This window comes from Urocitellus parryii, chromosome 12, assembly GCF_045843805.1.
Source record: "Urocitellus parryii isolate mUroPar1 chromosome 12, mUroPar1.hap1, whole genome shotgun sequence".
NCBI classification, from domain to species: Eukaryota; Metazoa; Chordata; class Mammalia; order Rodentia; family Sciuridae; genus Urocitellus; species Urocitellus parryii.
In genome coordinates, this window is record NC_135542.1 from 101678357 (window position 1) to 101699716 (window position 21360).

A 21360-nucleotide genomic window follows, 5' to 3' on the forward strand; every position below is an offset into this window, starting at 1 on the left:
AAATAAAATATAGATAGCTAAAGATATAGATGTTATTATATAATTTTCATGATATGTATAATTCTTAATGTAAAAAATGTATAAAATGAAGATGAGAGAAGAACAGTAGAGGGTACTTATGAAATGACATAAAAAAAATCTTCTAAATATCTACTTTTCATAAGGACAAATGAGTATAATAGCAAAAATTGTCAAAGTCAACTTTTTATGGGACTCTGGAAGTTTACTAATGCTTCCAAGTATCTGATGGATATTTATTTTCATAAATGGTTAAATCTCTTATAAGAACAGCTAACTTTGTATCATGTTAACTTGCCCCAAGCTTACCAAGGTCTCCTCAGGTTTTCAGCAGAAAGTAAAGACTAAGTGATATTGTTTGCTCAAAGTATCACAATACATACATATGTTGGGGAAATTATTTATCCAGAATATTTAAGTAATATATGTTAAATCAGTAGATGATAAAAAATATCCAAGTAGAGATTTTTTTTGTCTCTTTTTTTTTATTGGTTGTTCACAACATTACAAAGCTCTTGACATATAATATTTCATACATTAGATTCAAGTGGGTTATGAACTCCCAATTTTTACCCCAAATGCAGATTGCAGAATCACGTCGGTTACACTTCCACAATTTTACATAATGCCCTATTAGTAACTGTTTTATTCTGATACCTTTCCTATCCTCTACTATCCCCCTCCCCTTCCCTCCCATCTTCTCTCTCTACCCCATCTACTGTAATTCATTTCTCTCCTTGTTTATTTTCCCATTCCCCTCACAACCTCTTATTTGTAATTTTGTATAGCAATGAGGGTCTCCCTTCATTTCCATGCAATTTCCCTTTACTCTCCCTTTCCCTCCCATCGCATGTCTCTGTTTAATGTTAATCTTTACTTCCTGCTCTTCCTCCCTGCTCTGTTCATAGTTGCTCTCTTTATATTAAAGAAGACATTTGGTATTTGTTTTTTAGGGATTGGCTAGCTTCACTTAGCATAATCTGCTCTAGTGCCATCCATTTCCCTGCAAATTCCATGATTTTGTCATTTTTTAGTGCTGTTTAATACTCCATGGTGTATAAATGCCACATTTTTTTTTATCCATTCATCTATTGAAGGGCATCTGAGTTGGTTCCACAGTCCAGCTATTGTAAATTGTGTTGCTATGAACATTGATGTGGCGGTATCCCTGTAGTACGCTCTTTTAAGGTCTTCAGGGAATAGTCCCAGAAGGGCAATAGCTGGGTCAAATGGTGGTTCCATTCCTAGCTTTCCCAGGAATCTCCATACTGCTTTCCAAATTGGCCGCACCAATTTGCAGTCCCACCAACAATGTACAAGTGTACCCTTTTCTCAACATCCTTGCCAGCACTTGTTGTTGTTTGACTTCATAGTGGCTGCCAATCTTACTGGAGTGAGATGGTATCTTAGGGTGGTTTTGATTTGCATTTCTCTGACTTCTAGAGATGGTGAGCATTTTTTCATGTACTTGTTGATTGATTGTATGTCCTCCTCTGAGAAGTGTCTGTTCAGGTCCTTGGCCCATTTGTTGATTGGGTTATTTGTTATCTTATTGTCTAATTTTCTGAGTTCTTTGTATATTCTGGTTATTAGGGCTCTATCTGAAGTATGAGGAGTAAAAATTTGTTCCCATGATGTAGGCTCCCTATTTACCTCTATTATTGTTTCTCTTGCTGAGAAATAAACTTTTTAGTTTAAGTAAGTCCCATTTGTTGATTCTTGTTATTAACTCTTGTGCTATGGGTGTCCTATTAAGGAATTTGGAGCCCGACCCCACAATATGTAGATCAGAGCCAACTTTTTCTTCTATCAGACGCAGAGTCTCTGATTTGATATCAAGCTCCTTGATCCATTTTGAGTTAACTTTTGTGCATAGCAAGAGAAGGAGATTCAGTTTCATTTTGTTGCATATGGATTTCCAGTTTTCCCAGCACCATTTGTTGAAGATGCTATCCTTCCTCCATTGCATGCTTTTAGCCACTTTATCAAATATAAGATAGTTGTAACTTTGTGGATTAGTCTCTGTGTCCTCTATTCTGTACCATTGGTCTACCCGCCTGTTTTGGTACCAGTACCATGCTGTTTTTGTCACTATTGCTCTGTAATATAGTTTGAAATCTGGTATCGCTATGCTGCCTGATTCACACTTCCTGCTTAGGATTGCTTTTGCTATTCTGGGTCTTTTATTTTTCCATATGAATTTCATGATTGCTTTATCTATTTCTACAAGAAATGCCGTCCACCCCTTTATATTTACTGAGGGTTGCCCTATGGCATAATATATGGTCTATTTTTGAGAAGGATCCATGTGCTGCTGAGAAAAGAGTATATCCACTTGATGATGGTTGATATATTCTATATATGTCAGTTAAGTCTAGGTTATTGATTGTGGTATTGAGTTCTATAGTTTCTTTATTCAACTTTTGTTTGGAGGATCTGTCCAATGGTGAGAGAGGTGTGTTGAAGTCACCCATACTTATTGTGTTGTGGTCTATTTGATTCTTGAACTTGAGGAGAATTTGTTTTATGAATGTCACAGCACCATTATTTGGTGCATAAATATTGATAATTGTTATGTCTTGTTGGTGAATGGTTCCTTTTAACAGTATATAATGTCCTTCCTTATCCCTTTTGATTAACTTAGTCTTGAAGTCGATTTTATTTGATATGAAGATGGCCACCCCCTGCTTGCTTACGAGAACCTTGTGCGTGGTATATTTTTTCCCATTCTTTCACCTTCAGCCTGTGTATGTCTTTTCCAATCAGATGTGACTCCTGGAGGCAGCATATTGTTGGATTTGTTTTTTTAATCCATGATACCAGCGTATGTTGCTTTATTGGAGAGTTTAAGCCATTAACGTTTAGAGTTACTATTGATATATGGTTTGTACTTCCATCCATGTTTGATTATTTATCCTTTTTTAAAAAAATTTAGTTTCTCCATTTTTATCTTTCCCCCCACCCTTTGTCTTTACCGAGGCAATTCCCACTGATGGTTTTGGTTATTGTTTTTCATTTCTTCCTCATGTAGTGTTTTGCTCAAGATGCTTTGCAAAGCTGGTTTTCTGACTGCAAATTCTTTTAACTTTTGTTTATCATGAAAGATTTTTATTTCGTTGTCATACCTGAAGCTTAATTTTCCTGGATACAGAATTCTTGGTTGGCATCCATTGTCTTTCAGTGTTTGAAATACATTGTTCCAGGACCTTCTTGCTCTCAGCGTCTGTGATGTAAAATCTATTGTTAACCTTATTGGTTTACCCTTGAATGTAATCTGCCTCCTTTCTCTTGTAGCTTTTAATATTTTCTCTTTGTTCTGTTTATTGAATATCTTCATAACAATGTGTCTTGTCATTGGTCTACTTTGATTTTGTATTCTCAGTGTCCTGTATGCATCTACAATTTATATATCCGTTTCCTTTTTTATTTCTGGAAAGTTTTCTGTAATTATTTCATTCAGCAGGTTACTCATTCCCTTGGTTTGAATCTCTATGCCTTCTTCTATCCCGATGACTCTTAAGTTTGTTTTTTTTTTATGTTATCCCATATCTCTTGGATGTTTTTCTCGTGATTTTTTACCTGCCTTTCTGAGTTGGCTAGACTCTTTTCTAGATGGTATATTTTGTCTTCATTATCTGAGGTTCTGGCTTCTACTTGCTGCACTCTGTTAGTAATACTCTCATTTGAGTTTTTAATTTGGTTTATAGTTTCCTTCCTTTCTAGAATTATTGTTTGATTTTTTTATAATCTCTATCTCCTGATAAAGATGCTTAACTTCTTCTTTTATCTGTTTATGTATTTCATTTTCAATGTGTTCTTTCACTGTTTGAATTTGCTGTCTCATATCCTCTTTAAGGTTCCATTCCATCTGTCTAAGGTGTTCCTTGAGTTCTTTATATGACCATTTTTCTGATGACTCTAGGTCCTCCTGAATATTTAGGCTGTCCTGCATTGTTTGTACTCCTTTTCTTCCTTGCTTTTTCATGCTGCTCATGTTACTTCTTGTTCTGTTTGACTGCTGAGTTACTGTTTACTCCTATAAATTTATGTGATGGTGTAGCCGCTGGTTTCAATGAAGTTATCTCCTCCGCCACAGTCTGGTGAGGTCAGTTCTCTGCCATGGTGGTGTCTCTTGCAAATGGCGACAGTTCATTTCCCTTTGCTGGGTGACCAATGCAATGGGTGGGTCCTGTGTCTCCCAAGCCCCGTTTCAATCCTGTGGCCACTGTCTATGAAGGCTCGGTTGGCATTTACCTCCGTAGGATCAGAAGGGCTGACCAGTTGTTTCAGCTGGATGGATTAGTGCTGAGTCACAGCTGTTTGTCTGCAGCGGTCGCTGATCCCGGAGCGGGGCCGGTCACCCGGTGCTCGGGTGATCGTGGCCAACGCCTGGCCTGGGGCTGCGATGGGCAGGCACAGGCACCGCCAGGAGACGCAGCCATGCGACCAGGCCTCAGGGACAGCGACGTCCGCCAGCGACCCGGCTGCCACTTCCCTTGGTGCCCCCAGCGATGCGTGCTCGCCAGCGTCCCAAGTAGAGATTTTAATAGGTATACAAAAGAAATAATAAAACTTCATATACTTTAGAAAAGTGACTAGAGAAACAGCAAGAAAAACAATAATTTTTTTTAACATCACAAGAAACAAAATTCTAAAATTCAATCCAAATCAAAAAGGACCCCATATGTCAAAATTTGAGAAATAAGAACAAAGCTACAGACATCACACTTTTTGATTTCAAAATATTATAAAAATATAGTCATTAAAACATGAATAAATTCTCCATAGCTAGAGTGTTGCTAGTAACTTTTTCAATATGACAGCAAGAGTATTGGAAACAACAGAAAACATGAACTAAACTAGCAAAAATAAACAAACTAGAAAGTTCTGCATAGCAAAAGAATCAACAGAGTAAAAGGGCAACCTATGAGGGAGGGATGGTTGTAAACCATCTATTTGATAAGGATTCATATTCAAAACACATAAGAATGTTCTGCAAGTCAATAGCAAAACCAATAAACCACCACAACAGCAAGAAAACACAAATTACCTCATTAAAAAATTGGCAAAACACTTGTTTGCAAAGAAGACATGTAGTGTCCCAACAGGTATATGAAAAAAAAAATGTCCATAAAGGGTAATGCAGATCAAAACCACAATGAGATATCATTTGTGACTGTTAGGATGAATATTATCCATAAGAAAGAAAAAATAAATAAGTATTACTGAGGATGTGAAGAAATAAAAACACTTACATGATCTTGCTGAAAATGTAGAATGATGCAGCCATCATGGAAAACAGTATGAAGGTGCTTCAAAAAAATTAAATTTGGGCTTGCAGCATCACTTGTAAGGAATGGTTTTGCTTGTATTTTCTCATGCATCATTATATTCTTTATACATGAAAATATATTTGTTATTTTTCACTCCCATTGTTTTTCAATCTCGTATTCTTATCCTTAACAATATTTTTTAAACATATTTTCCTTTCTTTAAATTTAGATCACTTTTTCTATAGACCCAGGTCCTATTAAGTGATTGGCAGATAATGAATATTTTGCAAATGTCAGACTGAATGAAAACAATGTAACTTAAGCTTAGTTTGTGTTAACTCATTGTTGACCTGGGATGAGTTACATCATCCAGCTTACCCTCGCTTTTCACATCTTCAAAATGTGGAAAGCAGTAAATACTTGTTTGTTGATAATCTTTTTAGATGAAATGAGATAAGGAGTGTGGACCTGTATTTTGAATTCCAAGTCTCTCATCCATTATATTTCTAAAGTATATCCAGATAACAATATTTTGTGGCTAAATTTTAATTCTAATTTTCTAATTTATTTTTTAATTATTTCATACATGTTTTTATTGTGTTTAGGATTACCAGATTTGATCTCAAGCACTTTATAAGTTTTGATGAGCTTTATCTGTCTAATTACCTTCTGTGTTGGGTTCTATCATCTCTATTTTATAGATGAGAAAATCAAGGCAAGGGTGATACACCATGATTCAAAGAACTGAGATTTAAATTTATCCATGGTTTTTAAATATTTTAATATGTTTTCCTATGAGAGAAAACATTCGACCTTCTAGTTTCTTCAAGTATGACTTATTTCACTTGGCATGATATTTTCCTTTTCCATTCATTTGCCTGCAAATGCCATAATTTACTTCTTTTTTAGTGGCTGAGTAGAACTCCTTTGTGTGTGTGTACGCCATAGTTTCCTAATCCATTCATCTTTTGATGTGCACCTGGGTTGATTCCTTAATTAAGCTGTTGTAAATTGTGGTGCTATAAAAAAATGATGTGGCTGTATGACTGTAGAATGCTAATTTTATATCTTTTAATAAAATACTAAGGAATGAGATAGCTGGGTCATATGGTGGTTCCATTCATAATTTTTTGAGGAATTTCCATGCTGCTTTCCAGAGTGGTTGTACAAGTCTGCAGTACTACCACCAATGAACAAGTGTACCTTTCTCCCAATAACCTCATCAACATTTATTGCTATTTTTATTATTTATATTTATATTTATCGATATTTATATTCATTGCCATTCTGGCTGGAGAGGAGAAAAAGGAAGTCTAGCATAGGAAGAAGAACTGGAGAGGGAAGGGAGGACAGGAAGGAAAAAGGGGAGAAAAAGAGGGGGGTTATGAACTGAAATCAATTTCTATGAATGTATGATTTGTTGGAATGAACACAACTACTTTGTATTACTATAAAGCTCTAATAAAAAAAATACTCCTCTATGCTGCCTCATGGCAATTTTATAAGTATCTAGCAAATTATTTTCTAGAGTATTATTTTAAAAGGGCGGAAATTATATGTGTGTGTGTTTACATGTGTGGTGTGTTTACATGTACATATTATATGTGTGTGTGTGTGTGTATTTTTTATATATAAAATTTGGGGGGAGGTACTGGGGATTGAAATCAAGGACACTCAACCAATGAGCCACATCCCCAGCCCTGTTTTGCATTTTATTTAGAGACAGGATCTCACTGGGTTGCTTAGCACCTTGCTGTTTCTGAGACTGGCTTTGAACCCACGATCCTCCTGTCTCAGCCTCCTGAGCTGCTGGGATTATAGGTGTGCACCACCACATCAGCAGTTTATATATTTTTAATATAAGCTAAAATTTTTGTCTGAAAGATATTACGCAAACGTACTATAGAACACTGAAATCCCTAAGCTGTTTATTAAACTGTAATGTATATTTCATTCTTTTGGAATCTGGTTGAAATGAAGACACTGCTCAGTGAGCATGGAGTAGCCTAAATATCTGTGCAGTTTTAATAACTTCTTAGGTGCTGTTAATGCCGTTGGTGGATGGGCCAAACTTTGAGAAGCAGGGCTGGAAACCCTGGTGGGTGAAGGCAAGAAGTACAGTGATGGGGATGGGATGGTGCTTGCTGTAGGATGATTCTGGTCATAAGCATGCAGGATGGCTTGCAGGAGAAGAGGAGGCTGGGAGAATCTGAGTACTTCTAGATCTTTTTCTTCCTCTGTTGTGGCTATTATTTCATAGTGCTTGGCAATAATATTACTTAAGCTTTCCAAAAATTATTATTTATTTTTAAATTTTTAAAACTTTTAATGCATCATGGTTATACAAAATGGTAAGGTTCATTCTGATGTAGTCATAAACGAGATATCTGCTTTCTCCATTTCAGTCCCCAGTACTACCCCTTCTCTGTTTTTCAAATTTTATTTGATGTAATACAAGAAATTCAAATTTTTATCTGTATTCAAATTAATTTTTGCAGTTAGTTTTTAGGTTTCTTGAACAGAATTTTAATTATATATTTTAGTTTCAATAGAACAAAGCAAATTCTAATACTTGTGGTTAAGAAAACAATTATCTTTAGAAAGGATGAAAGTCCAGTGTTTTAATCAGCTTTTTCGCTGCTGTGACCGTCAAAGACCTGACAAGAACAACTAGCAGAGGAAAAGTTTATTTGAGAGCTCATGGTTTCAGAGGTCTCAGTTCATAGATTGATGACTCCATTTTGAGGGGCCTGGGGTAAAGCAGAACATCATGGCAGAAGTGTGTGGTAGAGAAAAGCAGCTGGGAACATGGCACAAGGAAGCAGACAGAGAGAGACTTCACTTTCCAGGAACAAAATATATATCTCAAAGCATGCCCCTAGGGACCTACCTCCTCCAGCCATACCCTACCTGAAGTTCAGTCACCATTTAATTATCTTGTCAGAGGATTATTTCACTGATTGGGGTAAGGCTCTCATAACCCAATCGTTCAAACTGTATACTGTCTTGCATTATCTCACACATGAGCTTTTGGGAGATACCAAACCTCAAGACCCAGGTTTGGAATGCTTTGATTACCACTAAGATAGTAAGTGGGGAAACAGAAGAAATAATATATGCAATAGATTGCAGAAAGAAAGAAGTGAAAATTCAATTTGGATAATTGTGTGTGGGATAATGAAAAGATCTGGGCAAGATCATTTTAGGCAGTTTCGGAACCCACTTTATGCTTCAAACCATGGACGTCTGAGAATAGTCAGTTGGTTGAGGAGGGATCCCCTGTGGAGTTAAGCTGATCCCAGAGGAGGGATGTGTCTGGAAAGAGAGTCACTGAGTGAAATGCCTCCCTTGTGACATCCCAGTGTGCTTCAGGAACTGCAGTGCTTAGAAAACTTTTAATGCTTCCAAGTGGTTGACCTATAATAAGAGAACGGGGTGCATTTTTGATTATTATTATGCAAATTCCATGCCCTCATATGTTACAAAGTTCAAATAACATTTCTCTTATGATTAGTATAGAGGAGGCATAGGGCAGCGTGAGGCAAGTGAGGGAGAAAGAAACACAGTCCCAAACTTCATCATACTCATTGTCTAGAAGGGATGATAGATATATAATCCTGATTCAACAGGATAACTGCAATAACAGAGGTGCTTCTGGGGACAAGGGAGCACACGGTGGGAGAGTCCTTCTGCCCGAATTGGGAAAAAGAATGGTTTTTGGTCATGTGACCTAGATAGCAACCAGAACTTGACTTCTCCAAATCTTCCCCAATAACCTGAAAAGAAAGAGACTGATTTAGAGCTACTGTTGAGAAAGATGAAGTTAGTAACAGCGACAACCTCTATTAGAATGAAGCCTGCTTGGGAAGCAATGCCAAGAGTTCTTGGGGTAATGGTGTCTAGAATATCATGTTAATGACTTTATAAGGATGAAAGAATTTTACCAAACATGTCAATGCCTATTTCACTTCTTAAAACAATGTTTTAAGAAATACATGCATTCATTCGTTTTTCAATAAAGAAAACATGTATTCAATTATTTCTATGGGTATATCAACCTGACATTAAGGTTCCATACATGTTTAAAACTCACCTCAAGTTAAGTCTATCATTATGAGACTAAATTCAGTTATTTGAAGATGATAAAATATTTATTAAAAAATCATAAACTACTTAACACTCCAACCTTTCCAGTTAAATGCTAAAAGTCCTTTGTCCAAATTATCTTTAAAGCAAAAACAAAAACAAAAACAAAACACTGGGCTTTAGACAATTTTTTATTTTGTATAAAAGTAAAACTGAGTCCAAGAAAGGGAGAGTGACTTGGTAAAGGTCACACTGCTAATTGGCAGTTGTGACATTTAGAATCTATTTTGCTTCAGTGAGTTTCTATTTGAGAAAATGAGGTTTTGCAGAAGTCAAACAAATAACCTGAAAGTGTAGAGATTTCACTGATGGGAGAAAAAAAAACCCTTCAGAAAGGAGAGCAAGAGATGCTAGGAGAGAGGACATATCACTAGAGATTAAGTATAGACAATCCTTTGGTCATCAGTGAGTAAGCAGGGCACAGTATCAGAAGGAGAGAGGAGGAAGGTGATTAACTTTGAATACCAGTTCATTCTCTCACTAGCTACTTGGCCTTCTCCTGTGTACAGTCCTGCAGCCCAAACCATGATGTTTTGGCCACTAATTGGCAGTACATACGACTGTGTTCCACAAGATTACTATGAGGCCGAATGATCTCTACTATTGAGTAATGTTATAACCATCGCCATGTCCTTGTGCCATACTCTACTGTCCTCATGTGTTTGTGGTCATGCTGAGGTAAACAAACCCATTGCACTGTCAATCCTATAAAAGTATAATATACACAATTATGTATAATACCTAATCTTGATAAAATAACAAACAACTATCTTACTGGTTTATATATTTACTATACTATAATTTATTATTTTAGAGTGCATTTCTTCTACTTAAAAAATATGTTGATTGCAAAACAGTGTGACATGTTACCCTATCAGGTACCTCCCACCTCTCATGTTTACTACAGAGGTCACACTGAGCTGCTGACCTGTGTCCTCAGGCTTGTACCAGGGCATTCCAGGCTCTGTGCACAGTGTTGCAATTGCCTAATGACGCCATTTTCAGAATGTGTTCCCATCATCAAGCAACATTTGGCAGTGTTTAAACTTTGTGTCTCAGATATTCCACCTGAAAATGCAGGAAAATAATAAACTACCCCCCAAATCACCCTGTACATTAAATACATTAATACATTTTAGAGGAGAGAATCGACTAGTGAAGTCACTGAGTTTTATTGATTCTTATTAATGGTGACACAGATTCTGGGACAACTGTGTCTCTTTAGCTTCCTGCTCTGGTTGAGAATTAGAGATGGTTGACAAGGAAAGCTGGAATGATGGCCTCAGAGACTTACTGTTCAACACATAAATTTGGAGCCCCGAGGAGAGGAATGAAGGAGTCAGATGCATTTTCTCCTAGGTCTCTAAAAAAATCAATCACGTGGGCATTAGCAGGCACAGTCCAATAATCAGAAGATAGGGGTAGGAAACATTTACAAAGCATTTGTAGCACCAAAGGAATGAGAGTGAAGAACACAGCATCCTTGCTTTCTATGGAACAGCAGTGAAACTCTAAAATATTAGAAATGTTAGTGATCATTACATTTGAGTTTATTTAGTCCAGCTAACCCATTTGCAGACACAGAGCATAATATTCAGGAAGATAATTTTATCAAGATCATATATTACCTTCTAGAATTTCTGCTTCCCAGTCAGGAAAGCAGAGCTAGCCCTAGTAAGTAATCTGGAGAGGACACACATTAATTTCCTTTGCATGTTAATTTCCTATTCCTTTTGTATCAACATCCTGACCATAAATTCTAAATCTCAGTTTTGCAGAATGGACCAAACCAGAAGGTGTCAGAGTCTAGTGACTTAGACAGGGTAGGGAGGCAACTTTACTTCTATTTTCTTAAGGCCAGCATCTGGGCCTGAGAAGTAAAAAATCCTTCAACAGACTAACAATAGCAAATTGTGAAAATTTAATAAAGTTTTATATGAAACAGGGCCATCATAAAAAAATGAAGACCCAAAGAAGTTCCAAAACCTAAATACCATTTGAATCATGTTGAACAAAGGGAAGAAATTGTGAAAAAGTAAGTAAATTAAGTTGGATTACTTAAAGGAAAATAAGAATTGTTTTAACAATGTTTGTTTGTATAGAACTATTCACACTGTGACTCCCCATTGAAGGTCTCCTGTCTCTTAGTAGAGGTATATATCTATTAAGTGGGAGTTGTTATCTACTCTTTTCAGGAAGAAAGAAGGAGATAAGAATGTCCTTCTTCCACTTTTCAAATTTCTTTAGCTTAAAATACTCCTTAGGCCAAAGTGATATATTTCAAGTCGGCATATTCTGCCACCCTTCAGTAGTATATCCAGACAGGACAATAATAAAGGATCTCAGGAGTTGAGCCTTCAATGCAGAAGTGCATCAAGTGAACAGGTACTCAGCACAGCCTCTGAGGCTCAACAAGAGGCCCCCCCAATAAAGTCAATACTCCAATGTGACATTGCAGCGGTTTAACAAGATCCACAGTCCCGGAGGAACTTTTTTATTAAATTTTGAATAAACATCGAGAGAATTGCTCCTTCATAAGTTGGTAGAATAGCATGAAGTTGTGGGAAAATAATTAAAACAAGAACTCAGATATAGAGACAGGCTATAGGATCACAGCTGGGCTAGCTGACAGAAGGCCTCATAGAGCGCCACAGGTCCTTTCCATTTCTGTTGACTTTAAGGGTAAGTTCCTAGGTTGGAGCCTTTATGAACTTGCAGTGGGGCTAAGAGTCCTTAGCAATGTGGATTTCAGAGTGTCAGGAGAGTCATTAAAGTTGTTGGGCTCTTGTGGTTGGATGTCCTATGCACTTACTGTCTTGAAGGCAGGAAATCTGTGGTTCCCACACTGAATTGCATAACTTTAGACTTTTCTAGAGATATTCCTGATTCCTAGGAAAAACAGTTAAACAGTGGGGACCCCCTTCCTCATTCTTCTTTCACCCATTTAATAAATAGAACTTGAGACAAATTTTATTTTAGGAAAAATAGTGTATAAAAACTATAACAATAGAGTTGAAAACTATAGTGATCTCCCTTTTTGCTATCAAATCTTTCCTGTACTTGGTCCCATTTTCTCAACATTTTGTTCAAAACATAGTGAATTTTGTAAACTTACTTGAGCACGCATTTTCAAATGTGATAATAGCTTTATTAATCAATATATCTGCTATCTGCCTATCTTCTCAGCAAACACTAAGAGGATACAACACACATAAGAGTTACAGGCCTGTGTGGAGACAGACATTCAAATAACCAATAGAGCATTGTAGGATAAAATACAAATGTGGACTGAGGGCGGAGAACATGGAGGGCCACTCTGCCAGCGATATGTTCATGTTAGAAGCAGACAGAGGCCTCTTGGAGTACAGTAGTCCCACCTAACCATGGGGGATGCTTTCCAAGAACCTCAGTGACTGCCTAAAAAATGAACGTAGTTTGAAACACTATATATGCTGTTTTTTCTTGTACACACATACCTGTGATGAAGTTCAATTTATAAATTAGGCATGAAAGAGATAAGCAATGATTAGCAACTCATAATAAAATAAAATATTTATAACAATAGATATAATAAAATTTATGGAAACATGATTCCCCTTAACGGCTCTCAGATGAACAACAGATACATTATGACGCTAGAAAAAGGGGTGAATCATTTCCCCAGTGAAACAAAGCAGGGGAGTTCAAAATTTCATCACATTACTCAGAATGGCAATTGAAAATGTATGGATTATTTATTCCTGGAATTTTCCATTAATATTTTCAGACTTTGAAACTTTCTGACACTGCAGAAAGTGAGACCATGAACAAGGTGGCACTTGGTGTACATAAAATTGAAAAAGAAGGGAGGATGTATCCATTAATCACACAAGAAGTAATGTTGTCTAAGTAACATTCCAATGTGTCAAGGGCACATTGGAATTAAAAAATAAAGCAACATATACCTTTTGTATTGGTTGCTGCATTAACATTGTAATAGGCTTCTCCTAGCTCAGAACTGAGTTTCTCGTCCTCCTGGTAGGCTGGCTGTCTTTTGTATGGCTCTCCCTACTAGCCACGTCCCTTTGTCTATGTTACAGTGAGCCCTGGATGGTACAGCCTCTTCACTTTCTTGTACCAATGGAGTTTGTCCTGATTTTTCTTAATCATATGAACTGTTTCCTAACACAATACTTGCTGCAGTCCGGCTGCAGCAAAATAACCGGGGGGGTGACAAACAACTTGTGTACATTGATACAGCAGGAGTGGGAGCCATTTATTGTAGGACCGGAGGGGTATATATAAACTAGATACAGCAGTCAACCAGTAAGGAATCTCCACACTTAATGGCTCGATGGTGTTACTTCACAAACCACTCCCTCTGCAAAATGCCAGGTGCCATCTTGACTTGTTTACAGACTCTAACAAATACTAAAAAAAAAAAAAAAAAAAAAAAAAAAAAAAAATAGTGAACTATAAGCCTGCTTGAATATAAATTTTCAGGGAAAAAGGCAGAATATGTCCTTTTATAAACAGATCACATTCTTTTGTTCATGTGTGACATGGTATCTTGGCATTGGTGTGGCCACGTATTTAATTCCAGGGATTATGGCTCAGAGGGCACTGTTTTCATAGCCATTTCCTTGGTTCTTGCCTCAGAGGGAGCTCATCTGGCAAACAAGTGAGTACCCTTTGTCATTTACAGTTGGACATGTGATATGTATTTTTTTCAAAGGTAGCAAGAATGTGCATTAAAAGCTGGAATTAGGAAGAGATAAATCCATTTACAGACATAAACACTGATAAAACTATGAAGCAGAAACTTCCAGGAGGAAGAACAGAGTAGACCATGTTAGGAAAAAGAAAACATGAAGCTCGTTTGTGCCCTAAGAAGCAATGCTGTCACAAACCAGGAAAGTCACCAGAATGTGCATTCATGTCTTTCAAACTTCCCCTTCCCTCAGGATCCCACCAAACATTTGAAAGAGGAATCTAGGGGTGGGGGCTTTATTTTTCATCTGCACAGCAAGTTGGGTTACTGATGAGCCCCCGAAGCAAAGAACCTCCCAGGAGAAGAGCAGGAAATGACAGAGAGCAAGATGAGAGAAGCTCACACCTGTGATAATCATTCAGAGACTTAGGGATGGGTTCTTTTCTGGGTTTTACCTTGTTTTTTGGTGTTTTGGTTTGTTTTTCTTTATTATCTCCCCTGTAGTCTGAATCATATTTTTTTTTTTGGCATTCATAATGATTTCCTATTCTGTGACTGCTAAGCTTGGATAGTTAAAGCAAGTGTATAGTTCTAATGGGACCCATTTCCTGGGCTCAGGCTTCTATTAAATAGGCTCTGTTGCATTATATTATTCTCCAGGTCCTTGTTCCCTAAATGTCATTACACAGGAAGGTGGCTGGGCTAGATGTACAAGAAATTAAAAATTTGAACAAAAGCTTAACAACTATCAGAAAACATACACTAAAATAGCTCCATTTTCTGCCTTTCTTTTTTATAAACAAATAAGTTTATAGAATGTATTACCTAGGGTAACAGAAATGCTGTAAGTATCCTTAGCCTACCTGTTGCTGAAAAAGAGGCAAAAGTATTCATCCATAAAGTTACCACAACTGTTTTTCATACATTTGCAGCTGTTCTGTGCTGCTTTTTTTCAGAGACTGAAATCACTAAAAAATTCAACACTGCCCATGCTACCATAAGAGAGAATATTTCTATTTCATCTTCAAAAACTTGAAGCAGATTATACAAAAAGAAACAAACCAAACCTTGAAAACCTGAAACCAGGCTTACTATGATACTGTCAAATATAAAGAAGTCACAAATCTAAATTAGAAATAAAAAATAACCCTAGACTTCTAACTATCAGTATCGCACAATGGGGGGCAATACTCTCCACATTCTGGGGGGAAGATTATTTTCAATCTTAAATTCTACAACCAGATAAACAATCAAACATAAAGGGCAAGAAAGACATTAGTAAATATGCAAACATATAACAAGTATGAAACACAGAATTTAAGCTTTTTCTGTCAGCATATTAGGAAGCTAGGATGTGATCCTAGCAATTCAAGGAAAGAAAAAAAGAACAGAGAGCTTACAAGAACTACAAAAGAGAAAACCAAAAGCAGAAGTGAAATGAGTGGAATTTGTAGGCCCACAGCTCTGTGGCAAACTGACCAAGCAATCTGTCCAAATACTGCTGGAAAACTCAACATCCATGGCCAAATAAAAGCAATAAAGCAGAGATGATTGACTGCCTCATGTGTTTGCATATAGATGGTTGATTTAGACTTCTGTCGGAGGCTGAGCATGCGGTTGTGATAAATACGTAGAAATGTCAATTACTAATTACACATGAAAAATTTTTCAAGTTAAAAAAAAAGAAAGCCTAGTTTCTCATATGATTCAGTGGAAAACAATAGTTCACCTAAAACACCAATGATTTTAACCAAAATGTGAAACTCAACCAAGGACAGCAGGAGGGGAACACATTTACATGGTGTGTGTGTGTGTGTTGTGAGGAGAACTGAGTTTGGATTTAGAGTAGACTTTGGGAACTAATGGCTTCTCTACAAGCCTTTTTTTTTTTTTTTTTTTTTTTTTTTTTTTTTTTTTTTTTTTTTTACCAGGGATTTTGTACTAAAGTTTAGGCCATGGGTTCACTTAACCAGTGAGCCATATCTCCAGCCCTTTTTTATGTTTTATTTTGATATAGGATCTCACAAAGTTGCTTAGGACCTTGCTAAATTGCTGAGGCTGCTTTTGAACTTAGAACTCTCTTGCCTCAACCTCCCAAGCCACTGGGATTACAGGCACGCACCATCATGTCTGGCTACATTCTAAGCCTTATTCTAAGATTCAGTGTTGTAATTTTACATGTTTCATCGCTGTTGGTTGGATGTATGTCTGTTTATTTGTTGTTAGAAGCTGTTGACTCAGAAATGGTATTCTTAGATTGAGGATTTGAAGGAGTCATGTGATGACTCTCAGGATGTATAATGGTGCCAAAGGAACCACAGAAAACTTGTGGGAATAAGACATGGGAGAAGAGGAAGAAGAATGGGGATTGCTAATTTTCTGCTTATCTCTTTAATCAGCCACGGTGTCATAATAGCATGCATGTAACAAATTGCTCATCACAGATTCTGAGCTGTGTGCAGTCCGATCGAGTCCTTTTTTCTTCTCTCTCTCTCCTACTTTTAATTATCTCCTATGTCAGAAATGACTTGGAAATCTGCTCATTTCTCTTTATTAAAAACCTTAAGAATGATTCTGCTGTGCTGTACTAACGTGTTTGTTTATTTCTATATTATTTCTTTACTCTATTTTTGAGTCTGTTGTTTATTTTCTAAAGTCAAATTCCAGAAGTTTTGACACAGTTTTGTGATTTGGGATTTTTTAATTTGCTCATGCTCTAGAGCAAACAGGTTTCCTCCTGGGAAATAAATGTTGCCAACAGAATTAGGATTAACTTGTGTTTGAGACTATTTCAGCTCTGCAGTTGGATCTTTCAAATTGTCTTTTTTATTTTTCTGAGGAATGATAATATTAGGAAACTTGGCCAGATGTTGTTTTTGAGTGTAAAAACCTAGACAGGTCAAGTTATGACTTACTAATTGACTTCAATAGACCGATTTCAGGATGTGATTTTGGACATACAACTTCACAGATTCACTAACTTATATTTGTTGAATATGTCACTATATAAAAAAAATCTGATTTATTAGGAAGTGTTTGAAACTCACTATTGTTAATTCAGTTTGACCTGCATGAATTTATGAGGATTAAATATATTGTGGTATTAATGTTGGCTGCAAAATCTATTGTAAAAAAATATGATGAACAGCCCCATTTTAAATGAGATTCTGTAGAGAACATGTAGCCTGCTTAAGAGAACAAAAATATCCGAAGTCTCTAACATGTTAGCTGTCACTATGCAGATAGATTCTGCTACTGATGTGACCAATGGATAAATTAAAAGGGTCGCTGCTCGGAAACAGCTCTTTATCAATATATAGACTGATTGCCCTGTGGTTTTTAAAGTGAAGTTGTCTTTTATCTATAAAGTCTTTTCCCTTTAGCTGGAAATGATCTTCTCTTCTTTTATCTATCAATTTATTCCCGTATTTATCCAATGCAAATTTATTCAGTGTTGAGGTTTCAAAGATGAATAAGACAAACTCTGTCCTCAAACTTTGTATAGTTCAGTAGAAAATGGATGCGTAAAGGATTGGGTGAGTGTATTCTCTTATAAGCGCAATAGTTTAATTAAAATATGGATTATATAAAGACAGAAAATGCAAATTTCTTTCCTAAAAGGATAAATGATATAGTTTGTACTAAATGAACAGAACAATACATACAGAGGTCAATGGAATATATTGTATTGTAGCGCTGCATAATGAGAAAAACTTTTTGATGAAAAGTTTCTATAATAAATTCCATGATCTGAGAATGCAGACAAAACAAGATAGCAATGGAGAGCCATTGAAGGTCTCATGTAGATGAATAATCTGAAAAGAATTTCAATTAGACAACTGTAAGAGTGGCTACAAGCCTAAAGACAGGGGACTAAATTAAGAGACTAAGTGAACTTGGCAAGAGAAAACAAGGACCAAACCAAGGATAGCAGAAATTTGATAAGCAATTATGTAAGGTCATATAATACAGAAAAGACTTATTTACTTGGCAAGTGGGCATGTGTATATGTTTATCTGTATTTTTGTGATTGTACATGCAGTGTACACTAGGAGACACAGGGAATAAAATGGTAAGGCAAAATGATATTATTATTGTAAATTTTAGACTATCTCTTATATCTCTGTCTTCTTAAATAAATTATAAAACTCTTTTCTTTCTTTTTAAGTGCTGATGATTGAGTTCATGGGCACTTTACCACTGAGCTATTTTCCCAGTCCTTTTTCATTTTTTGAGAGAGAATTGTACTAGATGAAGGTTGGCAGTCAATGATTCTCAGATATTTTTAAAAATTATGGTAGACTGTATATATTAAAAATTGAATTTAATCATATTTACAACAATTTTCAATTTTTTTGTCACCCTAAATAAACCTTTGTAACCACTAAACAATAACTCCCCATGGAGACCATATGTCTCTCAAACCTATGTAATTAGTAACCATATTTTGTCAATTATAATTTCAATGTAACCTTAAGTGTGGCTTTTTAAAATTCATGCTTCCTCTCACCTTTCCAGATGTCCTCCTTATCTTTCATTTGAACTTCTTGTCTTTGCACCATGGTGATGGGTTTATGATCATTCCAGTCATTTTGCTGCATGGCTGCCATAATGTTCATAATAAATCAAAGGCATGTCACATTAATCTTTTGCTTAAAAGGCAAATAAATAAAAATATCTCTTTGTCTTTTAATTTTCCATAGTGATGGAATCAAACCTTTATTCTTGATTCCTATCTACACTTCTATTCTCACTTCTCACTCCTAGTAATGTATTTCTCTAAATTACACTGGATAAATCAGACCAAATTTTAGCTCAATAGCAATGATATTTGCTCTAAATGATATTTCTTATTCCCATTTTTCAGGATTTAGAAAAAAGTATGTCTTTGATGTCAATGAATTCTTTCTTAGTAACTGGAAGATAAGCTAGTAGCTCAGATATCACATTCAACTGATATTGGTCTGGCAATTCAGATGTATAGATACCATATCATTTTAAACCCATCTACCCATTCTTGCATTTATCCAATGGTATATAAAAGGATGGCATAATCTGTGCTAAATAAAGAATACTTTGGAGAGAATAAATGACTATTCTATGCCCAGAAGAGTTCTTTCCAATTACAGAAGAGAATACATATTTAAGCAAATTTAGCAATGTAAAATGTATATATTATTTTTAAATAGTTCAGTGGAGAGGATGATTACCTATCTTTGGTGTGTCCAAAGATGGATTTATTTCAAAGGAAGTATTTTATGTAAAATTTAAAGAACAAATTAGTATAGGACAAATATACAGGAGAGAGCATAGAAAGACCATTCCAGGGAGAGGATGATACTTTCTAGGGTACTGTCTTTCTATTGAACTAACTGTAACGTTTCATTCAATCATTCAACTAATATAATTGTTATGTGTAAGAAATGTGATATTAAGGATTCAGACATTCTTATAGATGTATAGTTTATAATCTAAGTTTATCCCTCAGAATCTAAATAAGAGATACAATTCAGGAATGCCAAAAATATAGGGATCAGCTCTCTAGCCCACCCATGCTTGGCACAATTCAACAGTAAGATAGCAAACACACTATAAGCGATTCAGTATGTGATTTTCTCCCACATTACCTGACTTAAAATGATTAGAGAAAGCCCTAAAATCCCTCCAAATGCACTGAACTGCTGAAACAAGAAAACAGTATCCTACTCCTGAAAGATGTGTTTTCCCCCAGAAGCATTAAGATGGATGGGTTTTCTGATATTCATCCCAGCACCTGCTCGTTCTATTCACCAAGCTGCTTAATCATGCATTCCTGCCAAAAGGGTGACAGGCCATATTTCCTAATATGTTTTAATAGCCAAAATTACAAAATAGTAGATGTGATTTATTTGACATAGCAACCCAATTTGGGACACCCCCAAATATTCACTTAGGTTATTTTAGGCAAAAATTATCCCTTACAAAAGGGAAATATTTATGTAAATGTAGTCAAATTTTTATTGCATGCATTTAAAATCCAGAGGGAAGAAATGGTAGATAATAAAACAACAGGTTTTTTTTTTAAGCATATGCAAGTATTTACTATGTTTAACAACATATCTTCAGTTTTTGTTGTTGTTTTTCCACATTGGATATGTAAGCCAGTTTGCAATCTCTGGATGAGTACCTCCTTATCCTAAACCAGCCTTTAACACATTTGAGGAAGATTGGGGTGGCCTGCAAGGAGGAACACTCTTTGGTTGTATACATTTAGCTGTCTGTTTGACCTGACATTTCTCTCATCAGACATGAGAGTACCTGTGTAAGAGTAGATGTGGCCTAGCAGAGAGAACTCTGAGGATCATAGGTGGAATTTTCATGATTCTAGGCAAGTACTTCCCTTAAGAACAATATTCTAGTAAAAACAGTGAAAAATAAAAACGCAAATACTCACAAATAAGAGACATTCAGTTAGCCTCATGAGCTCAGATGAGTGTCATTTTCATTGCTCTAACATAGTTGAAACAGACTTTTTTCTAAACACAATAATTAAAATATCCCCCACTGCCTTGTCAGATTAGTGGTAATTCAGTGGGAAATCCTTATTGGTCCTGAGCATCTGAAATAAATAAAAGGAAATAAAAGGAAAACAAATCAGACTTTTTCTTTTGAGTCATCTTTCTTCCTATATTGCAATACTATGTTCACTGTAACTTCCAGGTGACTTTCTGATAAATTAATCATTGTTTATCTAACTGCTTGGCCTCATTAAATTATTAAAAGCTCTGTTCTATCATGATCTTGATAATGCCACACAGACTGAGCTGGAGGTCAGAAGCCGTTTTGAGTGTTCTTTTATTAGGGGCAGTTAAGAATAAATGGCACACAAAATCAGACTCGAGAAATCATTGTAAGTTTCAAGTATAGTTGCAAACTCAAAATTTACTTACCTACAGACACACAATAAATATAAGAGTGGCCATTGTACTTTTGAGTTACTTTTGTTTTGTCAGATGAGAAAAAGCCGACAAATTAGAGCAAAACCTATAACTCTATCAATTTCTCAAATCTGGCAATATAACACATCATAGTTCATTATTTTATAAAGGGTAGTGATTCCCAGGAGGCTAACCTCTCCGCATCTTTCTAAAGGATGAAGGCAATAGATAATTAGCATCATATTTTCCTGTGAGGCGATGAAGGGAAAGCTGCTATTTCAGTTATTTCTTTCCAGGGATGCAATTTGGTCTGTTA

General features: G+C 36.0%; 1 pseudogene; it reads left to right on the forward strand.

The window, feature by feature from the left end:
- Nucleotides 1–4458: 4458 nt before the first annotated feature.
- The window catches only part of LOC113175823 (serine/threonine-protein kinase 16 pseudogene), a 29362-nt pseudogene continuing 12460 nt past the window's right edge, over nt 4459–21360 (forward strand).